The sequence below is a fragment of the Haliotis asinina genome, chromosome 6 (genome assembly GCF_037392515.1).
Source record: "Haliotis asinina isolate JCU_RB_2024 chromosome 6, JCU_Hal_asi_v2, whole genome shotgun sequence".
NCBI classification, from domain to species: Eukaryota; Metazoa; Mollusca; class Gastropoda; order Lepetellida; family Haliotidae; genus Haliotis; species Haliotis asinina.
In genome coordinates this window covers 1,367,501-1,385,818 of record NC_090285.1, presented here as the reverse complement: position 1 = coordinate 1,385,818, position 18,318 = coordinate 1,367,501, and the positions used below count along the sequence as shown (strand labels likewise).

The 18,318-nt window shown below is 42.0% G+C and overlaps 1 protein-coding gene across 3 annotated transcripts in view; it reads right to left on the bottom strand.

Moving 5' to 3' along the window:
- LOC137286438 (transient receptor potential cation channel subfamily V member 1-like) overlaps positions 1 to 17,676 on the bottom strand; it is a 38,854-nt gene extending 21,178 nt beyond the window's left edge. Inside the window, exon 1 of one of the 3 annotated variants that reach the window (XM_067818300.1) lies at positions 16,738 to 17,676. The gene's annotated coding sequence lies outside the window, so the exon portion shown is untranslated. Of the gene's footprint in view, positions 1 to 16,476; positions 16,566 to 16,737 lie in introns of those variants that run through there. The other 2 variants (XM_067818302.1, XM_067818301.1) reach the window with 2 other exon arrangements.
- Between the last annotated feature and the right edge of the window lie 642 nt (positions 17,677 to 18,318).

Sequence of the window (18,318 nt, the reverse complement as noted above, 5' to 3'; positions counted from 1 at the left end):
GTACAACGGACACTACACAATGTGTATGGTATAACGGACACTACACAATGTGTATGGTATAACGGACACTACACAATGTGTATGGTATCACAGACACTACACAATGTGTACGGTATAACGGACACTACACAATGTGTATGGTATGACGGACACTACACAATGTGCACGGTATAACGGACACTACACAATGTGTACAGTATAACAGACACTACACAATGTGTATGGTATAACAGACACTACACAATGTGCACGGTATAACGGACACTACACAATGTGTATGGTATGACGGACACTACACAATGTGCACGGTATAACGTACACTACACAATGTGCACGGTATAACGTACACTACACAATGTGCACGGTATAACGGACACTACACAATGTGCACGGTATAACGTACACTACACAATGTGAACGGTATAACAGACACTACACAATGTGTATGGTATAACAGACACAACACAATGTGCATGGTATGACGGACACTACACAATGTGCACGGTATAACGGACACTACACAATGTGTATGGTATGACGGACACTACACAATGTGCACGGTATAACGGACACTACACAATGTGCACGGTATAACGTACACTACACAATGTGCACGGTATAACGTACACTACACAATGTGCACGGTACAACATACACTACACAATGTGAACGGTATGACGGACACTACACAATGTGCATAGTATGACGGACACTACACAATGTGCACGGTATGACGGACACTACACAATGTGCACGGTATAGCAGACACTACACAATGTGTATGGTATAACAGACACTACACAATGTGCACGGTATAACGTACACTACACAATGTGCACGGTATAACGGACACTACACAATGTGCACGGTATAACGGACACTACACAATGTGCACGGTATAACGTACACTACACAATGTGTATGGTATAACGGACACTACACAATGTGTATGGTATAACAGACACTACACAATGTGCATGGTATAACGGACACTACACAATGTGTATGGTATAACGGACACTACACAATGTGCACGGTATAACGTACACTACACAATGTGCACGGTATAACGTACACTACACAATGTGCACGGTATAACGGACACTACACAATGTGCACGGTATAACGTACACTACACAATGTGTATGGTATAACGGACACTACACAATGTGCACGGTATAACGGACACTACACAATGTGCACGGTATAACGTACACTACACAATGTGTATGGTATAACGGACACTACACAATGTGTATGGTATAACAGACACTACACAATGTGCACGGTATAGCGGACACTACACAATGTGTATGGTGTATAACGGACACTACACAATGTGCATGGTATAACGGACACTACGCAATGTGTATGGTGTATAACGGACACTACACAATGTGTATGGTATAACGGACACTACACAATGTGCACGGTATAACGGACACTACACAATGTGCATGGTATAACGGACACTACACAATGTGCACGGTATAACGTACACTACACAATGTGAACGGTATAACAGACACTACACAATGTGTATGGTATAACAGACACTACACAATGTGCATGGTATGACGGACACTACACAATGTGCACGGTATAACGGACACTACACAATGTGTATGGTATGACGGACACTACACAATGTGCACGGTATAACGGACACTACACAATGTGCACGGTATAACGGACACTACACAATGTGCACGGTATAACGTACACTACACAATGTGCACGGTATAACGGACACTACACAATGTGCACGGTATAACGTACACTACACAATGTGCACGGTACAACGGACACTACACAATGTGTATGGTATAACGGACACTACACAATGTGTATGGTATAACGGACACTACACAATGTGTATGGTATCACAGACACTACACAATGTGTACGGTATAACGGACACTACACAATGTGTATGGTATGACGGACACTACACAATGTGCACGGTATAACGGACACTACACAATGTGTACAGTATAACAGACACTACACAATGTGTATGGTATAACAGACACTACACAATGTGCACGGTATAACGGACACTACACAATGTGTATGGTATGACGGACACTACACAATGTGCACGGTATAACGTACACTACACAATGTGCACGGTATAACGTACACTACACAATGTGCACGGTATAACGGACACTACACAATGTGCACGGTATAACGTACACTACACAATGTGAACGGTATAACAGACACTACACAATGTGTATGGTATAACAGACACAACACAATGTGCATGGTATGACGGACACTACACAATGTGCACGGTATAACGGACACTACACAATGTGTATGGTATGACGGACACTACACAATGTGCACGGTATAACGGACACTACACAATGTGCACGGTATAACGTACACTACACAATGTGCACGGTATAACGTACACTACACAATGTGCACGGTACAACATACACTACACAATGTGAACGGTATGACGGACACTACACAATGTGCATGGTATGACGGACACTACACAATGTGCACGGTATGACGGACACTACACAATGTGCACGGTATAGCAGACACTACACAATGTGTATGGTATAACAGACACTACACAATGTGCACGGTATAACGTACACTACACAATGTGCACGGTATAACGGACACTACACAATGTGCACGGTATAACGGACACTACACAATGTGCACGGTATAACGTACACTACACAATGTGTATGGTATAACGGACACTACACAATGTGTATGGTATAACAGACACTACACAATGTGCATGGTATAACGGACACTACACAATGTGTATGGTATAACGGACACTACACAATGTGCACGGTATAACGTACACTACACAATGTGCACGGTATAACGTACACTACACAATGTGCACGGTATAACGGACACTACACAATGTGCACGGTATAACGTACACTACACAATGTGTATGGTATAACGGACACTACACAATGTGTATGGTATAACAGACACTACACAATGTGCACGGTATAACGGACACTACACAATGTGTATGGTATGACGGACACTACACAATGTGCACGGTATAACGTACACTACACAATGTGCACGGTATAACGTACACTACACAATGTGCACGGTATAACGGACACTACACAATGTGCACGGTATAACGTACACTACACAATGTGAACGGTAAAACAGACACTACACAATGTGTATGGTATAACAGACACAACACAATGTGCATGGTATGACGGACACTACACAATGTGCACGGTATAACGGACACTACACAATGTGCACGGTACAACGTACACTACACAATGTGCACGGTATAACGGACACTACACAATGTGTATGGTATAACGGACACTAAACAATGTGCATGGTATGACGGACACTACACAATGTGCATAGTATAACGGACACTACACAATGTGTATGGTATGACGGACACTACACAATGTGTATGGTATGACGGACACTACACAATGTGCACGGTATAACATACACTACACAATGTGCACGGTACAACATACACTACACAATGTGCACTGTATAACGGACACTACACAATGTGCACGGTATAACGGACACTACACAATGTGCACGGTATAACGGACACTACACAATGTGTATGGTATGACGGACACTACACAATGTGCACGGTATGACGGACACTACACAATGTGTATGGTATAACGGACACTACACAATGTGTATGGTATGACGGACACTAGACAATGTGCACGGTATAACATACACTACACAATGTGCACGGTATGACGGACACTACACAATGTGCACGGTATGACGGACACTACACAATGTGTATGGTATGACGGACACTACACAATGTGTATGGTATGACGGACACTACACAATGTGTATGGTATGACGGACACTACACAATGTGTATGGTATGACGGACAATACACAATGTGTGTGGTATGACGGACACTACACAATGTGAACGGTATAACGGACACTACACAATGTGCACGGTACAACGTACACTACACAATGTGCACGGTATAACGGACAATACACAATGTGTATGGTATAACGGACACTAAACAATGTGCATGGTATGACGGACACTACACAATGTGCATAGTATAACGGACACTACACAATGTGTATGGAATGACGGACACTACACAATGTGTATGGTATGACGGACACTACACAATGTGCACGGTATAACATACACTACACAATGTGCACGGTACAACATACACTACACAATGTGCACTGTATAACGGACACTACACAATGTGCACGGTATAACGGACACTACACAATGTGCACGGTATAACGGACACTACACAATGTGTATGGTATGACGGACACTACACAATGTGCACGGTATAACGGACACTACACAATGTGCACGGTATGACGGACACTACACAATGTGTATGGTATAACGGACACTACACAATGTGTATGGTATGACGGACACTACACAATGTGCACGGTATAACATACACTACACAATGTGCACGGTACAACATACACTACACAATGTGAACGGTATGACGGACACTACACAATGTGCACGGTATGACGGACACTACACAATGTGTATGGTATGACGGACACTACACAATGTGTATGGTATGACGGACACTACACAATGCGTATGGTATGACGGACACTACACAATGTGTATGGTATGACGGACACTACACAATGTGTATGGTATGACGGACAATACACAATGTGTATGGTATGACGGACACTACACAATGTGAACGGTATAACGTACACTACACAATGTGCACGGTACAACGTACACTACACAATGTGCACGGTATTAAGGACACTACACAATGTGTATGGTATAACGGACACTACACAATGTGCATGGTATGACGGACACTACACAATGTGCACGGTATGACGGACACTACACAATGTGCACGGTATAGCGGACACTACACAATGTGTATGGTGTATAACGGACACTACACAATGTGTATGGTGTATAACGGACACTACACAATGTGTATGGTATAACGGACACTACACAATGTGCACTGTATAACGGACACTACACAATGTGCATGGTATAACGGACACTACACAATGTGCACGGTATAACGTACACTACACAATGTGAACGGCATAACAGACACTACACAATGTGTATGGTATAACAGACACTACACAATGTGCATGGTATGACGGACACTACACAATGTGCACGGTATAACGGACACTACACAATGTGTATGGTATGACGGACACTACACAATGTGCACGGTATAACGGACACTACACAATGTGCACGGTATAACGGACACTACACAATGTGCACGGTATAACGTACACTACACAATGTGCACGGTATAACGGACACTACACAATGTGCACGGTATAACGTACACTACACAATGTGCACGGTACAACGGACACTACACAATGTGTATGGTATAACGGACACTACACAATGTGTATGGTATAACGGACACTACACAATGTGTATGGTATAACAGACACTACACAATGTGCACGGTATAACGGACACTACACAATGTGTATGGTATGACGGACACTACACAATGTGCACGGTATAACGGACACTACACAATGTGTACAGTATAACGGACACTACACAATGTGTATGGTATAACGGACACTACACAATGTGCACGGTATAACGGACACTACACAATGTACATGGTATGACGGACACTACACAATGTGCACCGTATGACGGACACTACACAATGTGTATGGTATAACGGACACTACACAATGTGCACGGTATAACGTACACTACACAATGTGCACGGTATAACGGACACTACACAATGTGTATGGTATGACGGACACTACACAATGTGCACGGTATAACGGACACTACACAATGTGTATGGTATAACGGACACTACACAATGTGCACGGTATAACGTACACTACACAATGTGCACGGTATAACGGACACTACACAATGTGTATGGTATGACGGACACTACACAATGTGCACGGTATAACGGACACTACACAATGTGCATGGTATGACGGACACTACACAATGTGCACGGTATAACGGACACTACACAATGTGCACGGTATAGCGGACACTACACAATGTGTATAGTGTATAACAGACACTACACAATGTGCATGGTATAACGGACACTACACAATGTGTCTCTTGTATAACGGACACTACACAATGTGTATGGTATAACGGACACTACACAATGTGTACAGTATAACGGACACTACGCAATGTGCATAGTATAACGGACACTACACAATGTGCACGGTGTAACGTACACTAAACAATGTGAACGGTATAACGTACACTACACAATGTGCACGGTATAACGGACACTACACAATGTGCACGGTATAACGTACACTACACAATGTGCACGGTATAACGGACACTACACAATGTGTATGGTATAACGGACACTACACAATGTGTATGGTACAACGGACACTACACAAAGTGTATGGTATAACAGACACTACACAATGTGCATGGTATAACGGACACTACACAATGTGCACGGTATAGCGTACACTACACAATGTGCACGGTATAGCAGACACTACACAATGTGTATGGTATAACATACACTACACAATGTGCATGGTATGACGGACACTACACAATGTGCACGGTATAACGGACACTACACAATGTGTATGGTATGACGGACACTACACAATGTGCACGGTATGACGGACACTACACAATGTGCACGGTATAACGTACACTACACAATGTGCACGGTATAACGGACACTACACAATGTGCACGGTATAACGTACACTACACAATGTGCACAGTACAACGGACACTACACAATGTGTATGGTATAACGGACACTACACAATGTGTATGGTATAACGGACACTACACAATGTGTATGGTATAACAGACACTACACAATGTGTACGGTATAACGGACACTACACAATGTGCATGGTATGACGGACACTACACAATGTGCACGGTATAACGGACACTACACAATGTGTACGGTATAACGGACACTACACAATGTGTATGGTATAACGGACACTACACAATGTGCACGGTATGACGGACACTACACAATGTACATGGTATGACGGACACTACACAATGTGTATGGTATGACGGACACTACACAATGTGTATGGTATAACGGACACTACACAATGTGCACGGTATAACGTACACTACACAATGTGCACGGTATTACGGACAATACACAATGTGCACGGTATAACGTACACTACACAATGTGCACGGTATAACGGACACTACACAATGTGTATGGTTTGACGGACACTACACAATGTGTATGGTATAACAGACACTACACAATGTGCATGGTATAACGGACACTACACAATGTGCACGGTATAACGTACACTACACAATGTGCACGGTATAACAGACACTACACAATGTGTATGGTATAACAGACACTACACAACGTGCATGGTATGACGGACACTACACAATGTGCACGGTATAACGGACACTACACAATGTGTATGGTATGACGGACACTACACAATGTGCACGGTATAACGGACACTACACAATGTGCACGGTATAACGTACACTACACAATGTGCATGGTATAACGGACACTACACAATGTGCACGGTATAACGTACACTACACAATGTGCACGGTATAACGGACACTACACAATGTTTATGGTATAACGGACACTACACAATGTGTGTGGTATAACGGACACTACACAATGTGTATGGTATAACAGACACTACACAATGTGTACGGTATAACGGACACTACACAATGTGTATGGTATGACTGACACTACACAATGTGCACGGTATAACAGAAACTACACAATGTGTATGGTATAACAAACACTACACAATGTGCATGGTATGACGGACACTACACAATGTGCACGGTATAACGGACACTACACAATGTGTATGGTATGACGGACACTACACAATGTGCACGGTATAACGGACACTACACAATGTGCACGGTATAACGGACACTACACAATGTGCACGGTATAACGTACACTACACAATGTGCACGGTATAACGGACACTACACAATGTGTATGGTATAACGGACACTACACAATGTGTATGGTATAACAGACACTACACAATGTGTACGGTATAACGGACACTACACAATGTGTATGGTATGACGGACACTACACAATGTGCACGGTATAACGGACACTACACAATGTGTACAGTATAACGGACACTACACAATGTGTATGGTATAACGGACACTACACAATGTGCACGGTATAACGGACACTACACAATGTACATGGTATGACGGACACTACACAATGTGCACGGTATGACGGACACTACACAATGTGTATGGTATAACGGACACTACACAATGTGCACGGTATAACGTACACTACACAATGTGCACGGTATAACGGACACTACACAATGTGTATGGTATGACGGACACTACACAATGTGTATGGTATGACGTACACTACACAATGTGCACGGTATAACGTACACTACACAATGTGTATGGTATAACGGACACTACACAATGTGCATGGTATGACGGACACTACACAATGTGCACGGTATAACGGACACTACACAATGTGCACGGTATAGCGGACACTACACAATGTGTATGGTGTATAACGGACACTACACAATGTGCATGGTATAACGGACACTACACAAAGTGTATGGTGTATAACGGACACTACACAATGTGTATGGTATAACGGACACTACACAATGTGTATGGTATGACGGACACTACACAATGTGCACGGTATAACGGACACTACACAATGTACATGGTATGACGGACACTACACAATGTGTATGGTATGACGGACACTACACAATGTGTATGGTATAACGGACACTACACAATGTGTACGGTATAACGTACACTACACAATGTGCACGGTATTACGGACACTACACAATGTGCACGGTATAACGTACACTACACAATGTGCACGGTATAACGGACACTACACAATGTGTATGGTATGACGGACACTACACAATGTGTATGGTATGACGTACACTACACAATGTGCACGGTATAACGTACACTACTCAATGTGTATGGTATGACGGACACTACACAATGTGCATGGTATGACGGACACTACACAATGTGTATGGTATAACAGACACTACACAATGTGCACGGTATAACGGACACTACACAATGTGCACGGTATAACGTACACTACACAATGTGCACGGTATAACAGACACTACACAATGTGTATGGTATAACAGACACTACACAACGTGCATGGTATGACGGACACTACACAATGTGCACGGTATAACGGACACTACACAATGTGTATGGTATGACGGACACTACACAATGTGCACGGTATAACGGACACTACACAATGTGCACGGTATAACGTACACTACACAATGTGCACAGTATAACGGACACTACACAATGTGCACGGTATAACGTACACTACACAATGTGCACGGTATAACGGACACTACACAATGTTTATGGTATAACGGACACTACACAATGTGTATGGTATAACGGACACTACACAATGTGTATGGTATAACAGACACTACACAATGTGTACGGTATAACGGACACTACACAATGTGTATGGTATGACTGACACTACACAATGTGCACGGTATAACGGACACTACACAATGTGTACGGTATAACGGACACTACACAATGTGTATGATATAACGGACACTACACAATGTGCACGGTATAACGGACACTACACAATGTACATGGTATGACGGACACTACACAATGTGTATGGTATGACGGACACTACACAATGTGTACGGTATAACGGACACTACACAATGTGCACGGTATAACGTACACTACAATGTGCACGGTATAACGGACACTACACAATGTGCACGGCATAACGTACACTACACAATGTGCACGGTATAACGGACACTACACAATGTGTATGGTATGACGGACACTACACAATGTGTATGGTATGACGTACACTACACAATGTGCACGGTATAACGTACACTACTCAATGTGTATGGTATAACGGACACTACACAATGTGCATGGTATGACGGACACTACACACACTTCAAATGTACATCATTATGGTCTGTGCAGTATTTAGTAAACATAAGTGACACAACCATTTGATGAATGGTGATCACTGTCACACTATACATACAACACATGAAAACATATGCCCAGCACTGCATGCTACACATTGTACACTGGGTTATTACGGGGAAGTATCTCTATACTCAATACTCACTGTCACACTATACATACAATACATGAAAACATATGCCCAGCACTGCATACTACACATTGTACACTGGGTTATTACGGGGAAGTATCTCTATACTCAATACTCACTGTACACTGTACATACAACACATGAAAACATATGCCCAACACAACATACTACACATTGTACACTGGGTTATTACGGGGAAGTATCTCTATACTCAATACTCACTGTCACACTGTACATACAACACATGAAAACATATGCCCAACACTGCATACTACACATTGTACACTGGGTTGTTACGGGGAAGTATCTCTATACTCAATACTCACTGTCACACTGTACATACAACACATGAAAACATATACCCAGCACAACATACTACACATTGTACACTGGGTTGTTGCGGGGAAGTATCTCTATACTCAATACTCACTGTCACGCTATACATACAACACATGAAAACATATGCCCAACACTGCATACTACACATTGTACACTGGGTTATTACGGGGAAGTATCTCTATGCTCAATACTCACTGTCACACTATACATACAACACATGAAAACATATGCCCAGCACAACATGCTACACATTGTACACTGGGTTGTTGCGGGGAAGTATCTCTATACTCAATACTCACTGTCACACTGTACATACAACACATGAAAACATATGCCCAACACTGCATACTACACATTGTACACTGGGTTGTTACGGGGAAGTATCTCTATACTCAATACTCACTGTCACACTATACATACAACACATGAAAACATATGCCCAGCACAACATGCTACACATTGTACACTGGGTTGTTCCGGGGAAGTATCTCTACACTCAATACTCACTGTCACACTGTACATACAACACATGAAAACATATGCCCAACACTGCATACTACACATTGTACACTGGGTTATTACGGGGAAGTATCTCTATACTCAATACTCACTGTCACACTGTACATACAACACATGAAAACATATGCCCAGCACAACATGCTACACATTGTACACTGGGTTGTTGCGGGGAAGTATCTCTATACTCAATACTCACTGTCACACTGTACATACAACACATGAAAACATATGCCCAGCACAACATGCTACACATTGTACACTGGGTTGTTACGGGGAAGTATCTCTATACTCAATACTCACTGTCACACTATACATACAACACATGAAAACATATGCCCAACACTGCATACTACACATTGTACACTGGGTTATTACGGGGAAGTATCTCTATACTCAATACTCACTGTCACACTGTACATACAACACATGAAAACATATGCCCAGCACAACATGCTACACATTGTACACTGGGTTGTTGCGGGGAAGTATCTCTATACTCAATACTCACTGTCACACTGTACATACAACACATGAAAACATATGCCCAGCACAACATGCTACACATTGTACACTGGGTTGTTACGGGGAAGTATCTCTATACTCAATACTCACTGTCACACTATACATACAATACATGAAAACATATGCCCAGCACTGCATACTACACATTGTACACTGGGTTATTACGGGGAAGTATCTCTATACTCAATACTCACTGTCACACTATACATACAACACATGAAAACATATACCCAGCACAACATGCTACACATTGTACACTGGGTTGTTACGGGGAAGTATCTCTATACTCAATACTCACTGTCACACTATACATACAACACATGAAAACATATGCCCAGCACTGCATACTACACATTGTACACTGGGTTATTACGGGGAAGTATCTCTATACTCAATACTCACTGTCACACTATACATACAACACATGAAAACATATGCCCAACACTGCATACTACACATTGTACACTGGGTTGTTACGGGGAAGTATCTCTATACTCAATACTCACTGTCACACTGTACATACAACACATGAAAACATATGCCCAGCACAACATGCTACACATTGTACACTGGGTTGTTACGGGGAAGTATCTCTACACTCAATACTCACTGTCACACTGTACATACAACACATGAAAACATATGCCCAACACTGCATACTACACATTGTACACTGGGTTATTACGGGGAAGTATCTCTATACTCAATACTCACTGTCACACTGTACATACAACACATGAAAACATATGCCCAGCACAACATGCTACACATTGTACACTGGGTTGTTGCGGGGAAGTATCTCTATACTCAATACTCACTGTCACACTGTACATACAACACATGAAAACATATGCCCAGCACAACATGCTACACATTGTACACTGGGTTGTTACGGGGAAGTATCTCTATACTCAATACTCACTGTCACACTATACATACAATACATGAAAACATATGCCCAGCACTGCATACTACACATTGTACACTGGGTTGTTACGGGGAAGTATCTCTATACTCAATACTCACTGTCACACTATACATACAACACATGAAAACATATGCCCAACACTGCATACTACACATTGTACACTGGGTTATTACGGGGAAGTATCTCTATACTCAATACTCACTGTCACACTATGCATACAACACATGAAAACATATGCCCAACACAACATACTACACATTGTACACTGGGTTGTTACGGGGAAGTATCTCTATACTCAATACTCACTGCACACTGTACATACAACACATGAAAACATATGCCCAGCACTGCATACTACACATTGTACACTGGGTTGTTACGGGGAAGTATCTCTATACTCAATACTCACTGTCACACTGTACATACAACACATGAAAACATATGCCCAACACTGCATACTACACATTGTACACTGGGTTGTTGCGGGGAAGTATCTCTATACTCAATACTCACTGTCACACTATACATACAACACATGAAAACATATGCCCAACACTGCATACTACACATTGTACACTGGGTTGTTGCGGGGAAGTATCTCTATACTCAATACTCACTGTCACACTGTACATACAACACATGAAAACATATGCCCAACACTGCATACTACACATTGTACACTGGGTTGTTACGGGGAAGTATCTCTATACTCAATACTCACTGTCACACTATACATACAACACATGAAAACATATGCCCAGCACAACATGCTACACATTGTACACTGGGTTGTTCCGGGGAAGTATCTCTACACTCAATACTCACTGTCACACTGTACATACAACACATGAAAACATATGCCCAACACTGCATACTACACATTGTACACTGGGTTATTACGGGGAAGTATCTCTATACTCAATACTCACTGTCACACTGTACATACAACACATGAAAACATATGCCCAGCACAACATGCTACACATTGTACACTGGGTTGTTGCGGGGAAGTATCTCTATACTCAATACTCACTGTCACACTGTACATACAACACATGAAAACATATGCCCAGCACAACATGCTACACATTGTACACTGGGTTGTTACGGGGAAGTATCTCTATACTCAATACTCACTGTCACACTATACATACAACACATGAAAACATATGCCCAGCACTGCATACTACACATTGTACACTGGGTTATTACGGGGAAGTATCTCTATACTCAATACTCACTGTCACACTATACATACAACACATGAAAACATATGCCCAACACTGCATACTACACATTGTACACTGGGTTGTTACGGGGAAGTATCTCTATACTCAATACTCACTGTCACACTGTACATACAACACATGAAAACATATGCCCAGCACAACATGCTACACATTGTACACTGGGTTGTTACGGGGAAGTATCTCAACACTCAATACTCACTGTCACACTATACATACAACACATGAAAACATATGCCCAACACTGCATACTACACATTGTACACTGGGTTATTACGGGGAAGTATCTCTATACTCAATACTCACTGTCACACTGTACATACAACACATGAAAACATATGCCCAGCACAACATGCTACACATTGTACACTGGGTTGTTGCGGGGAAGTATCTCTATACTCAATACTCACTGTCACACTGTACATACAACACATGAAAACATATGCCCAGCACAACATGCTACACATTGTACACTGGGTTGTTACGGGGAAGTATCTCTATACTCAATACTCACTGTCACACTATACATACAATACATGAAAACATATGCCCAGCACTGCATACTACACATTGTACACTGGGTTATTACGGGGAAGTATCTCTACACTCAATACTCACTGTCACACTATACATACAACACATGAAAACATATGCCCAACACTGCATACTACACATTGTACACTGGGTTGTTACGGGGAAGTATCTCTACACTCAATACTCACTGTCACACTGTACATACAACACATGAAAACATATGCCCAACACTGCATACTACACATTGTACACTGGGTTATTACGGGGAAGTATCTCTATACTCAATACTCACTGTCACACTGTACATACAACACATGAAAACATATGCCCAGCACAACATGCTACACATTGTACACTGGGTTGTTGCGGGGAAGTATCTCTATACTCAATACTCACTGTCACACTGTACATACAACACATGAAAACATATGCCCAGCACAACATGCTACACATTGTACACTGGGTTGTTACGGGGAAGTATCTCTATACTCAATACTCACTGTCACACTATACATACAATACATGAAAACATATGCCCAGCACTGCATACTACACATTGTACACTGGGTTATTACGGGGAAGTATCTCTATACTCAATACTCACTGTCACACTATACATACAACACATGAAAACATATACCCAGCACAACATGCTACACATTGTACACTGGGTTGTTACGGGGAAGTATCTCTATACTCAATACTCACTGTCACACTATACATACAACACATGAAAACATATGCCCAGCACTGCATACTACACATTGTACACTGGGTTATTACGGGGAAGTATCTCTATACTCAATACTCACTGTCACACTATACATACAACACATGAAAACATATGCCCAACACTGCATACTACACATTGTACACTGGGTTGTTACGGGGAAGTATCTCTATACTCAATACTCACTGTCACACTGTACATACAACACATGAAAACATATGCCCAGCACAACATGCTACACATTGTACACTGGGTTGTTACGGGGAAGTATCTCTACACTCAATACTCACTGTCACACTGTACATACAACACATGAAAACATATGCCCAACACTGCATACTACACATTGTACACTGGGTTATTACGGGGAAGTATCTCTATACTCAATACTCACTGTCACACTGTACATACAACACATGAAAACATATGCCCAGCACAACATGCTACACATTGTACACTGGGTTGTTGCGGGGAAGTATCTCTATACTCAATACTCACTGTCACACTGTACATACAACACATGAAAACATATGCCCAGCACAACATGCTACACATTGTACACTGGGTTGTTACGGGGAAGTATCTCTATACTCAATACTCACTGTCACACTATACATACAATACATGAAAACATATGCCCAGCACTGCATACTACACATTGTACACTGGGTTGTTACGGGGAAGTATCTCTATACTCAATACTCACTGTCACACTATACATACAACACATGAAAACATATGCCCAACACTGCATACTACACATTGTACACTGGGTTATTACGGGGAAGTATCTCTATACTCAATACTCACTGTCACACTATGCATACAACACATGAAAACATATGCCCAGCACTGCATACTACACATTGTACACTGGGTTGTTACGGGGAAGTATCTCTATACTCAATACTCACTGTCACACTGTACATACAACACATGAAAACATATGCCCAACACTGCATACTACACATTGTACACTGGGTTGTTGCGGGGAAGTATCTCTATACTCAATACTCACTGTCACACTATACATACAACACATGAAAACATATGCCCAACACTGCATACTACACATTGTACACTGGGTTATTACGGGGAAGTATCTCTATACTCAATACTCACTGTACACTGTACATACAACACATGAAAACATATGCCCAGCACAACATGCTACACATTGTACACTGGGTTATTACGGGGAAGTATCTCTATACTCAATACTCACTGTACACTGTACATACAACACATGAAAACATATGCCCAGCACGACATACTACACATTGTACACTGGGTTATTACGGGGAAGTATCTCTATACTCAATACTCACTGTACACTATACATACAACACATGAAAACATATGCCCAGCACTGCATACTACACATTGTACACTGGGTTATTACGGGGAAGTATCTCTATACTCAATACTCACTGTACACTGTACACCGCCACCAGCTACTGCACACCATACAATATCAATCAATCACGTGTCATGTTTGACGCCGTACAGTGCCCACGACACACACGACACAACCACACTTACTGCACACCGACCGGTCACTTCTTGTCCTCACAAACGGTCGGTCACTGTATTGCCTCCGTTTCCCTCACTTGAACAGTCACTGGTCACTAAACAGTGGACATTCAGTATGACTGATAATTGTGCACACGAGCAACCACGCCCAAGACTTACCTGTAAGCTGGAGATATTCTGTATTAATCTTGGCGATTACCTGAGACAGCTCCTATTTGACTGATGCACGTGTCCCCTGTACTCGATCGAGAAGAAAGATTCAAAGATCAGTGCCTGTATCTATGTCCAGACTCAAAGTGTGTATGTAATAACACAAGGTTTGCTTGAGTCACAAAATACGCACATCCTTGTACTGAATATGGCGATAGACAAACTTCTAATTACACCTGTAGGTGAATGACAGATCGATACGACAGGTGCTTCACGTCTGATTGACACTCATTCACTGATTACCGCTCACTCATTGATATTAGGTTCACAGCTACACTGCCGTTGAAGCTCAGTGAAATATGTTGAGGGGGATCTACATGACAGGTTTTTTTTTTTTTTAGTTAATGTGATATATTATCAGTTCATTATATAATCAGTAGGGTACTGTGTCACATGTAGACGTTTCATGACGTCACCGACTCGGCCTTTACCGAGCAAGCCTCGGTGTTCCACGTGTGATATTGAGAAATTTCCCCTTTAGAGCACTATTTTTATCAGTGTCTCAAGTCATCTCCATACCGAGTGATACTAGGCACGTCCAAGATCTGTCAGTTAAAACTGCTTGACAAGCATTAGATTTGCCACGACCTGACACATTTCGATATAAAGCGCCAGTGTCAACATAACTCTGAACTAAGTGTTCCTGGTAACTCTGTTAATATCAGCGAGATAAGTGAAAAGCTCGATGGTGATGACACTGAACCTAAATCTGTTTCCCTTGTTAGTGAACTGCTGAAAACTTTTCAAAATATAGACGTTCTTGTCGTTATCTCCGCGGCTGTTAGTGACGTCATCCGCTCCATGTTTCGAAATGGAGGAGTTAACTGCCAAAAATATAGCCCTTGAGCAGAAAGACTCAGTCTTGACTAATACTATCACAGAGCAAGACTATCACTATCTCAAAAACATGACCGTAGTGAACAATATTCACGTCGGAACAATCTCCGTATATCGGGCATACCTGAAACTCCTAACGAGAACACTGATGACCTAACTTTAAAGGTGGCTAAATCTGTTGGTGTAGATCTGAGCCCGGCTGACGTTGACGTCCATCAACGCTCCATGACCCGCCTCGCCCCATTCTTGTGCGATTTGTTAGTAACGCCACAAAGCGCGCCATGTTGTCGTCACGTAGAAAACGTAAGTTTGTTCATACACGAGGATCTTTATTAATAAAGCCCTCACTGGCCCACGAGCTGATTTAACTCGACAAACTCGTCAACTTGTCAAGGAGAAAAAAGTAAAACTCTTCTCATAAAACTCTTACATGGCACTGTAAACAAAGTAGCTAATAATACCCACCTCCAGGATGTTCTAGAAGCCACCAGGCTTGAAATGGTGATAAGTCTTAGTCAAAAAATGAATCCTTCTTCTGGCACAAGGAGCGTCAAGCTGTAAGCCACTGTGTGCAAATGACTTCGATATTTCTGTTACAAATGTTGCGTGTTAACCAAATAATACGTCTCATCTAAATATGCATCAGTAGTAATACTCCAATATATGTCTTCCGCAACTTCATCTCATTCATCT